The 12,637-nt window shown below is 39.9% G+C and overlaps 1 long non-coding RNA gene and 1 other non-coding gene across 2 annotated transcripts; both read left to right on the forward strand.

The window, feature by feature from the left end:
* The first annotated feature begins 6,317 nt into the window (after positions 1 to 6,317).
* Positions 6,318 to 6,392, forward strand: TRNAR-CCU (transfer RNA arginine (anticodon CCU)). Its single transcript has one exon. It is a non-coding gene; the product is annotated as a tRNA-Arg (tRNA).
* A 585-nt stretch (positions 6,393 to 6,977) lies between these two features.
* LOC148112092 (uncharacterized) lies at positions 6,978 to 12,415 on the forward strand. The gene is made up of 2 exons (XR_015729895.1): positions 6,978 to 7,398; positions 7,602 to 12,415. It is a non-coding gene; the product is annotated as an uncharacterized LOC148112092 (long non-coding RNA).
* The last annotated feature ends 222 nt before the right edge of the window (positions 12,416 to 12,637 follow it).

Here is a 12,637-nt window from a genome sequence, read left to right on the forward strand (position 1 = left end):
TTTTTATAAGACTTTACATAATAAAATATTGCAATGGGATTACAGATCTATTTTAATAATGGGAGATTGGAATGGAGTAATTGATTCTAAACTAGATAAAAAGAGTTTGGCAAAATTAAGGATTAGACTACCACAGACTTTTTTTGATATGAAAGAAGATTTGGAATTAAAAGATATTTGGAGAATTCATAACCCAAAAGAATTGGACTATACTTTTTTCTCTGATAGACATAGATCTTTTTCCAGGATTGACTTTATCTTGTTATCAGACGATTTACTTGTTAAAACAAAAAGAATAAAGATATTTCCAAGAACTTTAACTGATCATAGTTCTGTATGGATAGAAATTGAGATGGGAAAGACTGAGAGAAGGTCATGGAGATTAAATGAAAATTTGTTCAGATATGAAAAAAATATAACAGAACTTAAAAAACAGATGAAAGAATTTTTTGAAATGAATTTGAATAAGGGTACCCCAATTGAAATTGTATGGGATGCGAGCAAAGCGTATATGAGAGGGGTACTCATTTATATGAACTCTAAACATAAACAGAACCGACAAAAGAAAAGACTCGAATTGGAAGCAGAAATAAAGAATAAGGAACAGTTACTCATTAAAAACCCAACAGATGAAAGAATACGTGGTGCTATAAAACTTTTGAAAGATCAATTTCAAATGCTCTTGGCGGAGCAAGCTGCAACAAATCTACAATATGTGAAGCATAATACGTTTTGTAATGCTAACAAACCGGGGAGATGGTTGGCTTACACCTTAAGGAAGAAGCAGAGTATACGGACTATTGAGAATATTGATATTGGAGGGAAAGAAATTTCTCAACAAAAACTGATTAAAGAAGTCTTTGTAGACTACTACGCTAAATTATATGCTAAAGATGATATACAGAATGGACTTATAGAAAAATATTTAGAAGAGAAAAGAGTCTCAAAAATTACTAGCCAACAAAAAGAAAGAATGAATTACCCTATAACAGTCGAGGAAATAATTGCAGCAATTAAACAATTGAAAACAGCTAAAGCTCCTGGAACAGATGGATTGACTGCAGTGTATTATAAAACTTTACAAGCAGAAATGGTGGAACAACTTAGAGATTTATTTTGCAATATACAACAAGGGGGTAAAATACCCCCATCATGGAAATCAGCATATATTACTTTGATACCAAAAGAACAAATAGGTCCTAAAAAACCGGAAAATTACAGACCAATATCTCTTTTAAATAATGACTATAAAATTTATGCAAAAGTATTAGCCAACAGACTGATGCCAGTAATTCAAGAGGTGATTCACGATGACCAAGCAGGATTTATAGAGGGCAGATACATGAAGGACAATGTAAAGCAAGTTATAGATTTATTGGAATATCTTGAGAAGAATAAACAGATCTCTGCAGTGCTGGTTTTCTTGGATGCGGAGAAGGCCTTTGATAGAGTGGACTGGAATTTTCTACTAAAGACTTTAAGAAAAATGGGATTTGGAGACCAATTTATACAGGCGGTCTCAGCAATTTACCAAGAGCAAAAGGCACAGATTATTATTAATGGAAGTTTGACATCAGAGTTCAATATTGAAAAAGGGACCAGACAAGGCTGTCCGTTATCCCCATTGTTATTTATTTTAACACTAGAAGTCTTGTTGAACACAATACGGGATTCGAATAACTTGAAAGGTATAGTGATAAGGCAAGAGGATTACAGAATAAGGGCATTTGCAGACGATCTGGTTGTTACCCTAACACGGCCGATGGAATCAATAATCCAGATGAAAGACATTATACAAGATTATGGTACAGTATCAGGTTTTAGATTGAATCAGAAAAAAACTAAGATGATAGTTAAAAATATGACACAAGATCGACGACATAAACTTGAAAACAAGGCAGGTTTTGAGATTGTACCAAAGGTTAAATATCTAGGAGTTCAGGTTGCAGAATCAAATATTAAATTGTTTCAAAATAACTACGAAGTACTGTGGCGAGTTGTACAGAAAGATATGGAGACGTGGAAAAAACTGCAGCTGTCTTTACTTGGGAGAATAGCAGCAGTTAAGATGAACATTTTGCCAAGATTTCTTTTTTTGTTTCAAATGATTCCGGTGCTTAAAAGTGATAAACAATTGAAAGTCTGGCAAACTGGAGTGAATAAGTTTGTCTGGAACGAGAAAAAACCGAGAGTGAAATTGAAAATTATGCAAGATGTTCCAGAAAGGGGAGGTCTTAAACTTCCAAACCTACAGTTATATTATGAAGCAGCAGCTTTGACCTTAGCAAGTGATTGGTTTGGAAGGAAAAAGACTGGAATACTGAATATAGAAAGTTTTGATCTTGAATTTGGATGGCATGCTTACTTATTTTATGACAACAAAGTGGATAAAGTATTCAAAAGCCATATACTTAGAGACTCTTTGATGAGAGTTTGGAAGAAGCACCGATTCAAATGGGATTATAAAATACCGCTATGGCTGGATCTTGGTCATATTATGTGGAATACAAATATAATGTCACTCGGGGGGGTTTTATACAAAGAGGTTCTTTTTACAGATGTGGGCAGATGGCAGTTGAAGACATTACAGACACTGTTGGATGAAGGGATTAACTTAACTTGGTTTCAATATAATCAACTACAATTGAGATGGAAAGAGGAAGAATGCATGAGGAAGAACTGGTTAGACATATAAAAGAGAAAGGTCCAATGCATATTAAAAGGCTTTATAATGTTTTGTTAGAAAGGGATTCAGAAACTGAATTAGTTAAAGACTGTATGATTAAGTGGGCACAAAATTTTGAAGAACCAGTGATGTTGGAAACATGGGAAAAAATTTGGGTTCAGAATGTTAAATTTACACAGTCGCAGAATTTGAGGGAAAACTTTTACAAAATGTTTTATAGATGGCATTTAGATCCTAAGAAATTGTCGTGTATGTACCCTAATGTTCAGCCAAAATGTTGGAGGTGTGATTGTACAGATGCTACATATTATCATATTTGGTGGACCTGTAAGAAAGTTAAGGCTTTTTGGATAAAAATTTGGTGGGTCATGCAGAATGTTTTAAAGAAAAAAATTCAATTTTCTCCACAATTGTTTCTATTGGGTATAGCTAAGGGTTTTACAGTGGATGAAACAAAGTTGATTTTGTATATGATTACAGCAGCGAGATTGTTGATAGGCAAATATTGGAAAAATGAAGCTTTGCCCACTGTTGAAGAATGGACTTTGAAGATGGCCAGTTTCGCTGAGATGGCGAAGATTTCAGCATATTTAAAAGACCGCTCACAAGAGATTTATGAATGTGAATGGAAAAAGTGGATAGATTATGTGCAGAACAAATATCAAACTAGGAAGTATCAAATAGTTTTTCTTTGATAGTATTATATTATATTAAGATAGAAATATTTGAATTATGTGAAGATGAAATATGATATGGGGGTTGGGGGGGCTCAAGGTTTTTATATAAAGGGGATAATGATGGGGTATATTCTATGGAAGTCCGGGGGGGAGGGGAGGGTTAGGGGGGGATAGGGAGGGGGGGTTGGGGAGTTTGGGGTGGGTTAGGGGGGTGAAAATGGGGTGAAAATGTAATTGTAAAACTTTTACAATAAAAAAAAAGAAGTTGTAGGTGCTTCATCACTGGAGGCTTTTAAAAAGAGACTGGACAGCCACTTGTCTGAAATGGTATAGGATCTCCTGCTTGAGCAGGGGTTGGACTAGAGCAGGGGTCACCAACCTTTCTGACTTCAGGGACTACTAAATTCATAATTTTAAATCCTGCGGACCACTAATATGACCTGCCTAATGACTGGCTGGGTGGGCGTGGCTAGGTGGTTATGTGAATGGGTGGGCGTGGCCAACTTGATGTCACTCACATCAAGGAGTGCCTCACCGGCCTCTATTTGCCCCTCCCCTCCCAGCCACTCCTCACCTCCCCATCCAGGCTCCTTAGGGCCCCAAGTGGAAGAAGTTGTTGGAGCTAAGCAGCCATCACGAGAAAGAGTTGGCAAAACAGCTGGCTCAGTTCAAATTGGGTCTGACTGATAAGGAAGCTCAGCAGAAGCACCTCACTGAGGACTAGAAACATATGCTTTCCAAGCAGAGGGAAGACCTGCGGGAGTGTAAGGCCAGATACCGGTGCCTGGAGGCACAGCGGGCTGAGATGGTCAGTCAGTTCCAGGCCATGAGGCAGTCAAACTGGAACAAGGCCCTCCAGCTCTTCACCACCAGTAGCACTTCCCTCCAGCCTTTGCCCAAAGTCCCACACCAGGAGGCTGAAGCAGACCCCCAGTCGGAATTTCTGTCTCGACCCACACAAAAAGACCCCGAAGGGGGAGAGTCTCTGCAGCAACACAAACGTTCATTGCACGTATTCGGCCCAGGGTCTGTATTTTGAGGACCCCTGATTTAGTGCAATATAAAAAATGCAAATACTTTTTTTGCGGACCACCAAAATTTTCTCGCAGACCACTAGTGGTCCATGGATTACCAGTTGGTGACCGCTGGACTAGAGGATCTCCAAGGTCCCTCCGAGCTGTATTCCAATTGGTTGAGGACTGTCTGCACTTTTTTAGCAAGCAAGAAAATGCTTTGAGGAGTTTTATCTTGGTTCTTTGCAGTTTAGGCTCACCAATTTTTTTTTGTGCCCAATGCAGCAGGTAAGAGAGAGAGAGAGGGGGAGAGGGAGAGAGAGGGGGAGGGAGGGAGGGAGGGAGAGAGAAAGGGTGAAGAAGATGGAGAGAGGGAAGGAGAGGGAGAGGGAGGGGGAGGGGGAGGGAGAGGGAGGGAGACAGAAGAGGGAGTGGGAGAGAGGGAGGGAGGGAAGGAGAGTAAGAGGAATAGGAAGTGGGAGTGGGAGTGGGAGATGTGGAGAGAGAGGGAGAGGGAGGGAGAGAGGGAGAGGGAGAGGAATAGGGAGTGGGAGTGGGAGACAGACAGAGAGAGAGAGAGAGAGAGAGAGAGAGAGAGAGAGAGAGAAGTTTCTTTCAGTAAAGATCAGAACTTTTCTTTCAATTTTTTTTTTAGAGGACGAGTTTTTGTGCAGTGGCAGTAGCCATTTTCATTTGGACTGTTGCTGTGTAGGGAATGGAGGACACTTCTAACACACTGTGGTTTTAATGAAAATGCCCCCCCCCTTCCAGGGCTTAATTCTTTTGAAAAAGCAGGCAGGGTTGCTAATCACTCAATTAAAGCAACATCAAGTCTGACCCTTAGCCTCACACATGTGGGACTTGGGATAGCGGTGAGGTAAAGAGCAAATAAAGAATAATGTAGATAAAAGAAATAATGTGAATAAAATAGGAATCATACAGAGTCAGATATATGGGCTCTGGGGGACCCTCTCTATTCACATTATTATAAAGGGAAGACGTGCTTAGATACATGAACTCTGAGAGACTCTATCTATTCACATTATTATGAGAGAGGAAAGTGCTTGTTGGAAATTACATTAACAAACAGTTAAACCCTTTTAAGTGGTAATATATCTTCTGATACCTAGATGTCACAGAAAGGACTGCTATATGGAAAAACATCTGAGTGACCTGACTGTGAATGACACAAAGACCTATATGTTACAAAGAGTTACTTAATCTAATGAATTTACCCAAGGACAGTAGTAACTCTCCCATTAGCAACTCTGAGCACTTAAGAAAAGTTGTGTGGCTAAGATAATTTTATAAACTAAGATTAATGCTTTAAGTAATTAGATGAACTTATTAACAAGTGGATGTAACCATAGAAGGAAAATCGGATGTATGATCTCATGATTAACCATATATGGAAAATGTATGATCTCACTGAATCCTTTGTCTTAGAAATGTATAAAAACCATTGTATCAGAGTTCTTTCTTTGTTCAAAGCTTCAGGTACAAATCTGGCTCTGAACCTTGCACAATAAACTGTCTCTGACTGGCCTGGGAATGTTTTTTAGTCCTTCCATTCCACTACATTTATGGCACCCTGGCAGATGGGACTAGAGAACAAAGAACTTTTGTTCTGCCAGACAGCCTGCCCCAGCGGAACCGATGCCTCCCCAAGGAAAATCCACTGGCCGGCCATTAGGACTCCTTTGAAGTCCACGGAACCTTTCGGTGAGGAGGTGCCGTAAACCGCTGGCGAAACAGGCTAGTCAAGGATCCTTAAAGGCTAGCCAGACACAGAGACCTTAAAGAAAAGAAAAGAAAAAAAGAAAGAAAAAAAAAGGAAAAAGAAAACAGGTAAGTATAAATCAGAGAGTTAAAGTCTCTCTGTTTAGAGGTACCCCACCCATTAAAGGGGTGGCAGAGGGGCCTGATCACCCCCTACCTGGAGACCCAGTGGCCTAATGGATAAGGCACTGGCCTCCTAAGCCAGGGATTGTGGGTTCGAGTCCCACCTGGAGACCAGGTGGCATCCTGAAGTCTCTGGAATTAAGTATTTAAAGTATTTAATTAAGTATTGTGTGGGATTGTGCGGGTGGTTAAACCTCTGCGGTTCTCATAGATGACTGTCGGAACGTCCAGCGTCGTGAGCCAGGGGTAGTGTTGTTAGAAGGGTGGTAATAAATATTGATCAGTGGAAGACTAAAAGAACCCCCCCCCTTAATTACTCAAGTATCAGGCAGAGTTTGCTAGGGTCTGTTTGATGAAAACTAAAGAAAGGGGAGAAATAAAACCTTATGCAATAAAAGTTTTTGTAAAAAAAAATGTGTGATCTTATGTGTGGTAAGAGAAAAGAACTAATTGCAGTGTTATAAATTTTCTGATAAATTGCCGTTCTTAAAAAGCTAGAGAACTCTGAAAGACATTGTTTACTAGTCTTCCCACCCGGGTTTAGCAGGCCGTAAAGAGGAAAGCCTGTCTAAATGGGAAGACTTGATCAATTTGGTGTGATTTCTGTTAAATATATATATATATATATATATATATATATATATATATATATATATATATATATATATATATATATATATATAATGATAGTGTGTAAATTTGAATGGAATTGATTGTGATATTTTTGGCTGGCCAGCAAATTAAGTAAATTTGTGCTTGAATAATTGTAATGATTGGTTTGCATGAAGTGAGATTTTTGCATGTGAGATTGGTGTACGCAGTTTGATTGCAGTGTGAATGTGAAGTGTGTTGAGGGTAAAAGTTGGTGAAAATGCACTTTAATTCCCCTTCATATAATTTGTGGGAAATGTCTGTGAATTGTGGAGGTTAGAGAGAAATGCAGAATGTGTTGCTTTGTTGGAAGAATGCTGAATGAAGCAGGTTGCCTGCTTGGTTGCCTGCTGTAAAACTCTTTTTTTTCCTCTCCCCCCCTTCTTTTCCTTTGGAAGTGAGAAGCAGGAAAAGGGTGGGCTGTTGGATTTTTTTTTCTTCAGCGGACATCTCTCTCTCTGCTGAAAGAGCAGAGAAAGGAGGGGGAAAGATCGGCTAATGTGGTTTTTGCTGCTGATCTCTTTAATTTGCATACGAAAGCTTTTCTGCTCTGAATACAATTTTGATTTTATTTTTTTCTGAAAATTTTTGAGGTTTAAAACGCTTAATTAAACCTATATAAAAGAAATGATTTTGAAAGATTTTTTTAATCTGACTTGCATTTTACTAAAGGCAGAGAATTGAAACTAAAGTTTGATATATTTCAGATTTGTTTGTTTGATTGTTAGCAGCATAAGTTGTTGTTCCTTTCGAAGAAGGAGCTAATTTGTTTATAAAAGAGAGATATTCACTAAAACACGGAGATGGCAAGCTGAATAATTATAGGGAACGAACAACTACAAAAGGTTAGGAAAAACAGAGTGTGAACTATACAACTATTACTTATTTGCCAGATCCAGGACAGAAGAACCTAATCACAAACAAAGACAGGATTTAACCACCATAAAACCACACACACACAAAATAAAAAATTCACACGCCAAATCAAAATATGTTTTTTTGGGGGGAAAAAGAGTAAAATGGTTACTCTTACAGTTACGACAGGCTAGCCTCGGAACGCTGTGCTTGTGTTTGTTTCTTGCCTGCCTCCCCAGAAACAATAAACTGATTCTACTCTCAAGCAGCTGACCTCCAATCATTTCGAAGTAATCTCCCAGCCGGGAGTTTTGAATTCAGGAAGGGAAAGCTCTGCCTTTCAACAATCCTTAAAGGGAAAGGCTTCTTTTTCCTTCCGACAGGAGTAGCGTCTCAGCCCCTATCTATAAACAAGCAAAAAAATTAAGATAGTTCTATGCAAAATTAATTGTATCTGGACCTTGGAGTTTGAAATGGGAGGGACATGAAAGAGGCAGCCTTGAAAATTTGAAACAAGCTTTGAACAAGGCTCCTGTATTAAGTTTACCAAACTTGGAAAAGCCATTCAATCTCTTTGAAAACACACACACACACACACACACAAATGAAACAATTTTAATGCAGCAGACAGACTTGATTGTAACCACAAATCACAATTTGAATCAAGCACAGTTCTTAGCCAACACCAGATCAATGGATCAGTTTGGATTAGAACATTATGGTGCTGAAGTGATTGATTTACAATCAAAAATAAGACCTGATTTGGAGGAACACCCCCTGGAGAAAGGAGAAGTAATTTGTATAAATGGTTCCTCTAGGGTGGAAGGGGGAGTACGGAAAAATCCTGGAAACAAGGGGTTTGCCTCGAAATTGGTCTGCTCAAACCTTTGAATGGTATTCATTAAATTAAGCTCTATGGACAGGGAGCCTGGATAGCTCAGTAGAAAAATGCATTGTAATTTAACACCAGCTGTCTGCACTTACTGTCAATTCGAATCTCACCAGGCTCCAGGTTGACTCAGCCTTCCATCCTTTCTAAGGTAGGTGAATTGAGGACCCAGTTTGTGGGGGCAATAAGCTGACTTTATGAAGGCTATTGCTTAATGCATTATAATCCTGAGTCTCCCGGAGAAGGGCGGCACATTAAAAAAAAAAAAAAAGGGAGGGGGGATACTGGAGACTGTATGGGGATGCTGATGTATGCTGGATACTGTATGCATTTGGGATAGTGCATTCATTTGGCAAAATATGGGTGGAGTCATTGGGGAATTCAAGCTATGTAGATGAACTTTTAAAAAGCTATGGTTGTATTGGGATATATCCTTTAGTAACATCAATTATAAACAAATGTTTGATTTGTAAAAAGGTGAAGGAAGCATATGCATTAATTTTCTGGAAACCAGAGACAAAGTATTGAAACAATATATGTATAAACTGTCCAGATATTTTAAAGTTTTTAGGAAACAAGGACTATTAACCCAAACACCATCTTTGAAGTTTCCAGTCCATAAATTCCACCATGATGATTGGATGTTCCTGGAAGGAAGTGAAAGGGCCCATGTCAGCCCCAAAGGAGTGGAAGGATTGAGTGGTTGCCTATGCTGTTTCCCAACTGAAGAGGACTACAACTGCTCAGATCCCTTTGCGCTCTCCCCCAGATGTATTAGTTTTGTAACTGTGCTTTTAAGATCTTAGGAGGACAGTCCTGGATCCAATGGACGAGACTGAAGCCCGCAGACCAAAGTGATCCAGCCACATACCAGGTGACAACAACTGACCAGCCCTTGGTGTTGAGGTTCAAGAAGAATACACCCTGCTGAGTCCTACCGGCAACGGACTCTCAACGCACGGTGGTGATCGTCAAGCTTTGCTGAACCACCCCGGAAGCTGGTTCTCTACGCACGGCTGAAGCTTGGAATGGAGGAAGACAACATTCCATGACTGTAGTTTGTAATGTAAAACCCATTAACAGTGATAGTATCCAGTAAGCACTTATTAAAAACACTCATGGTTGAGGAAGATTGGGGTGTGGGGACTCTGGGCAACAGCTACTTTAGCCCTTCTGTTGGTATTGTTTTAATACAATTGATATTGCCCTACCCCAAGTTACACATATCCCTAACCCTCTTCCTAATATGGTGAACTTGTAAACTTCGGGTCTTGCGCTCTTAAGGCCTTGTGGGTGTGGGAATAAAGTCACTATGATTTATTTGGGGTTGTGGGTAGTATTAGCCAAGGGTCTAGTGAGTGATGCTAGCTTGAACAGTAGTTCCCCAGGTTGTGTGGATGTTCAAGAAATTCCCCTTGTCTCTGCGGAAGGATTTGAAGATGTCAAGAATCCCAGGGGACCTAGCAGCATCAAGACACTGAATGGGGACACTTTGGGTCAAGTCCACTCCCGCCAACAACGTGGCATCAGAAGGTGGAGTGGGTACCTTATTCCTAAACCAACTCCTAGACCTAAGGTTAAGAGTTTAACAATCCCGGTACAGGGGGGAATAGAAGGCCCCCCACAATAATTGAAGGGAAGAGATTGCATATCAGGGATACTGGAATTGGGTCGAAACCTGGTTAAATCATAGGGTCACCTTCCCTGTGTGTAGAGACATCAGAAACCTGGTAGGCCTATTGGATCCCTGACAAAAGAACAATGTCCATCAGAAGTGTACCTTGGTCCTAGAATGAACCTTAGGGATGTAAAACTAACCAAAGATCTTTTTTTCCTTCTGCACACCACTCACTTTCTCATCACCACCAGCTGCCATCATCACAAAATGGGGAGGATGGTAGAGGTCCTGGAAGGTATCCAAGGAAAGGTGCACTAGTCTGTTCCAGCCCCTCGCCTCACTATCTGGTTCTCCATTAGGTCCAACACAGGTTTATGTGTCTTCTTTCCCCCTGGGATACTACCTCCTGGTATCTTTTTGAAGGTCCATTCCTCGGAGATAAGCAAAAGGACCCTTCACTAAAAGTCCCATTACAGCCGCTGACAGGAATGTTTGTGGTGGGGGCTTTTGGGGGTCTGGACTAATGCAAGGAATAACTGATCACATGCCTTTTCCATGAATCTTCTTATGTGAAAGGGATACGTATTTATGTTTGCCAACAAATTGGACCGGAACATGCACACTAGTACTCCTTTTTCCTGAAATAGGTGTTGTCAGTGGAGAACATACCATCCCTGTTCCTTTCATGGGGCATGTTCAGAAACGGGTACCCATCCTAGTCCCACTATTAGTAGTCATGGGAATAGGAACTGCAGTGGGTACAGGGATAGGTGGTTTAACACACTCAGTAATACAGTTTCAGCAATTATCAAAAGAAAGCCTGAACCAAATTGCTGGAACCCTGGTGGAAGTCCAAGACCAGATAGAGTCATTGGCAGCAGTGGTCCTACAAAATCGACATGCCTTAGACCTTGTGGCCGCAGAGAGAGGAGGTATGAGAAGATTGTTGTTTCTATGTGAATAAATCAGGTGTGGTCAGAGAAGTTGCCAAGGATTTGCAGGATAGGGCATCCAAGATAAGTCAGAGGTTACAAACAACTGACAGGTGGTTTTCTTGGTTGCCTGGATCCGGCTGGATTAAGCAAATGTTATTCTTGTTGATATGGCTGTGGCAGGCCTAGCTTTTATTCCTTGTGCAATCCCTGTGCTGAAACAGCTATCTATCAGAGCAGTGAAAGAGATACAGACTGCGAAGGAATTAGTTTTGACAGAGCGCTTTTTTGAAGAAAAAAGTTTCTGAAACAGACACATATGTCGAAATAGGGTCTGGGAAAAGAATGGAGGGAGTACCTCCAAGGATTAATAGGGTGAAGATCAAGAAATACCTATCTCTTCCCTAAATTAGTCATATGTTGTGGGATATTATATGTTGGCTTTGTGTATTAAGGGACATAGAGTGTTGTGTAGGAAGTAATGGAAGTTTATGCATGGAAAAACTTCCACAGGGGGGAATGAGGTAAAGAGCAAATAAAGAATAATGTAGATAAAAGAAATAATGTGAATAAAATAGGAATCATACAGAGTCAGATATATGGGCTCTGGGGGACCCTCTCTATTCACATTATTATAAAGGGAAGACGTGCTTAGATACATGAACTCTGAGAGACTCTATCTATTCACATTATTATAAGAGAGGAAAGTGCTTGTTGGAAATTACATTAACAAACAGTTAAACCCTTTTAAGTGGTAATATATCTTCTGATACCTAGATGTCACAGAAAGGACTGCTATATGGAAAAACATCTGAGTGACCTGACTGTGAATGACACAAAGACCTATATGTTACAAAGAGTTACTTAATCTAATGAACTTACCCAAGGACAGTAGTAACTCTCCCATTAGCAACTCTGAGCACTTAAGAAAAGTTGTGTGGCTAAGATAATTTTATAAACTAAGATTAATGCTTTAAGTAATTAGATGAACTTATTAACAAGTGGATGTAACCATAGAAGGAAAATCGGATGTATGATCTCATGATTAACCATATATGGAAAATGTATGATCTCACTGAATCCTTTGTCTTAGAAATGTATAAAAACCATTGTATCAGAGTTCTTTCTTTGTTCAAAGCTTCAGGTACAAATCTGGCTCTGAACCTTGCACAATAAACTGTCTCTGACTGGCCTGGGAATGTTTTTTAGTCCTTCCATTCCACTACAGCGGCGAGGTTAACTCCAAGAAGCTTGTGACTGGACTTCTGTGAAAAGCCTCGCACTATTGATTCTTCTTGCGGTCGGCTGTGCAAATCTATTTAAAACGTTACCGCTCTGACTGCCAAGCCTTACAACGACTCACTTCAGCGATTGGTGCGTTCCACTTAGGCTGCAAGTTAAATACTCAGTGACT

The sequence above is a fragment of the Pantherophis guttatus genome, chromosome 14, assembly GCF_059756535.1.
Source record: "Pantherophis guttatus breed Tessera chromosome 14, ASM5975653v1, whole genome shotgun sequence".
Classification (NCBI taxonomy): domain Eukaryota; kingdom Metazoa; phylum Chordata; class Lepidosauria; order Squamata; family Colubridae; genus Pantherophis; species Pantherophis guttatus.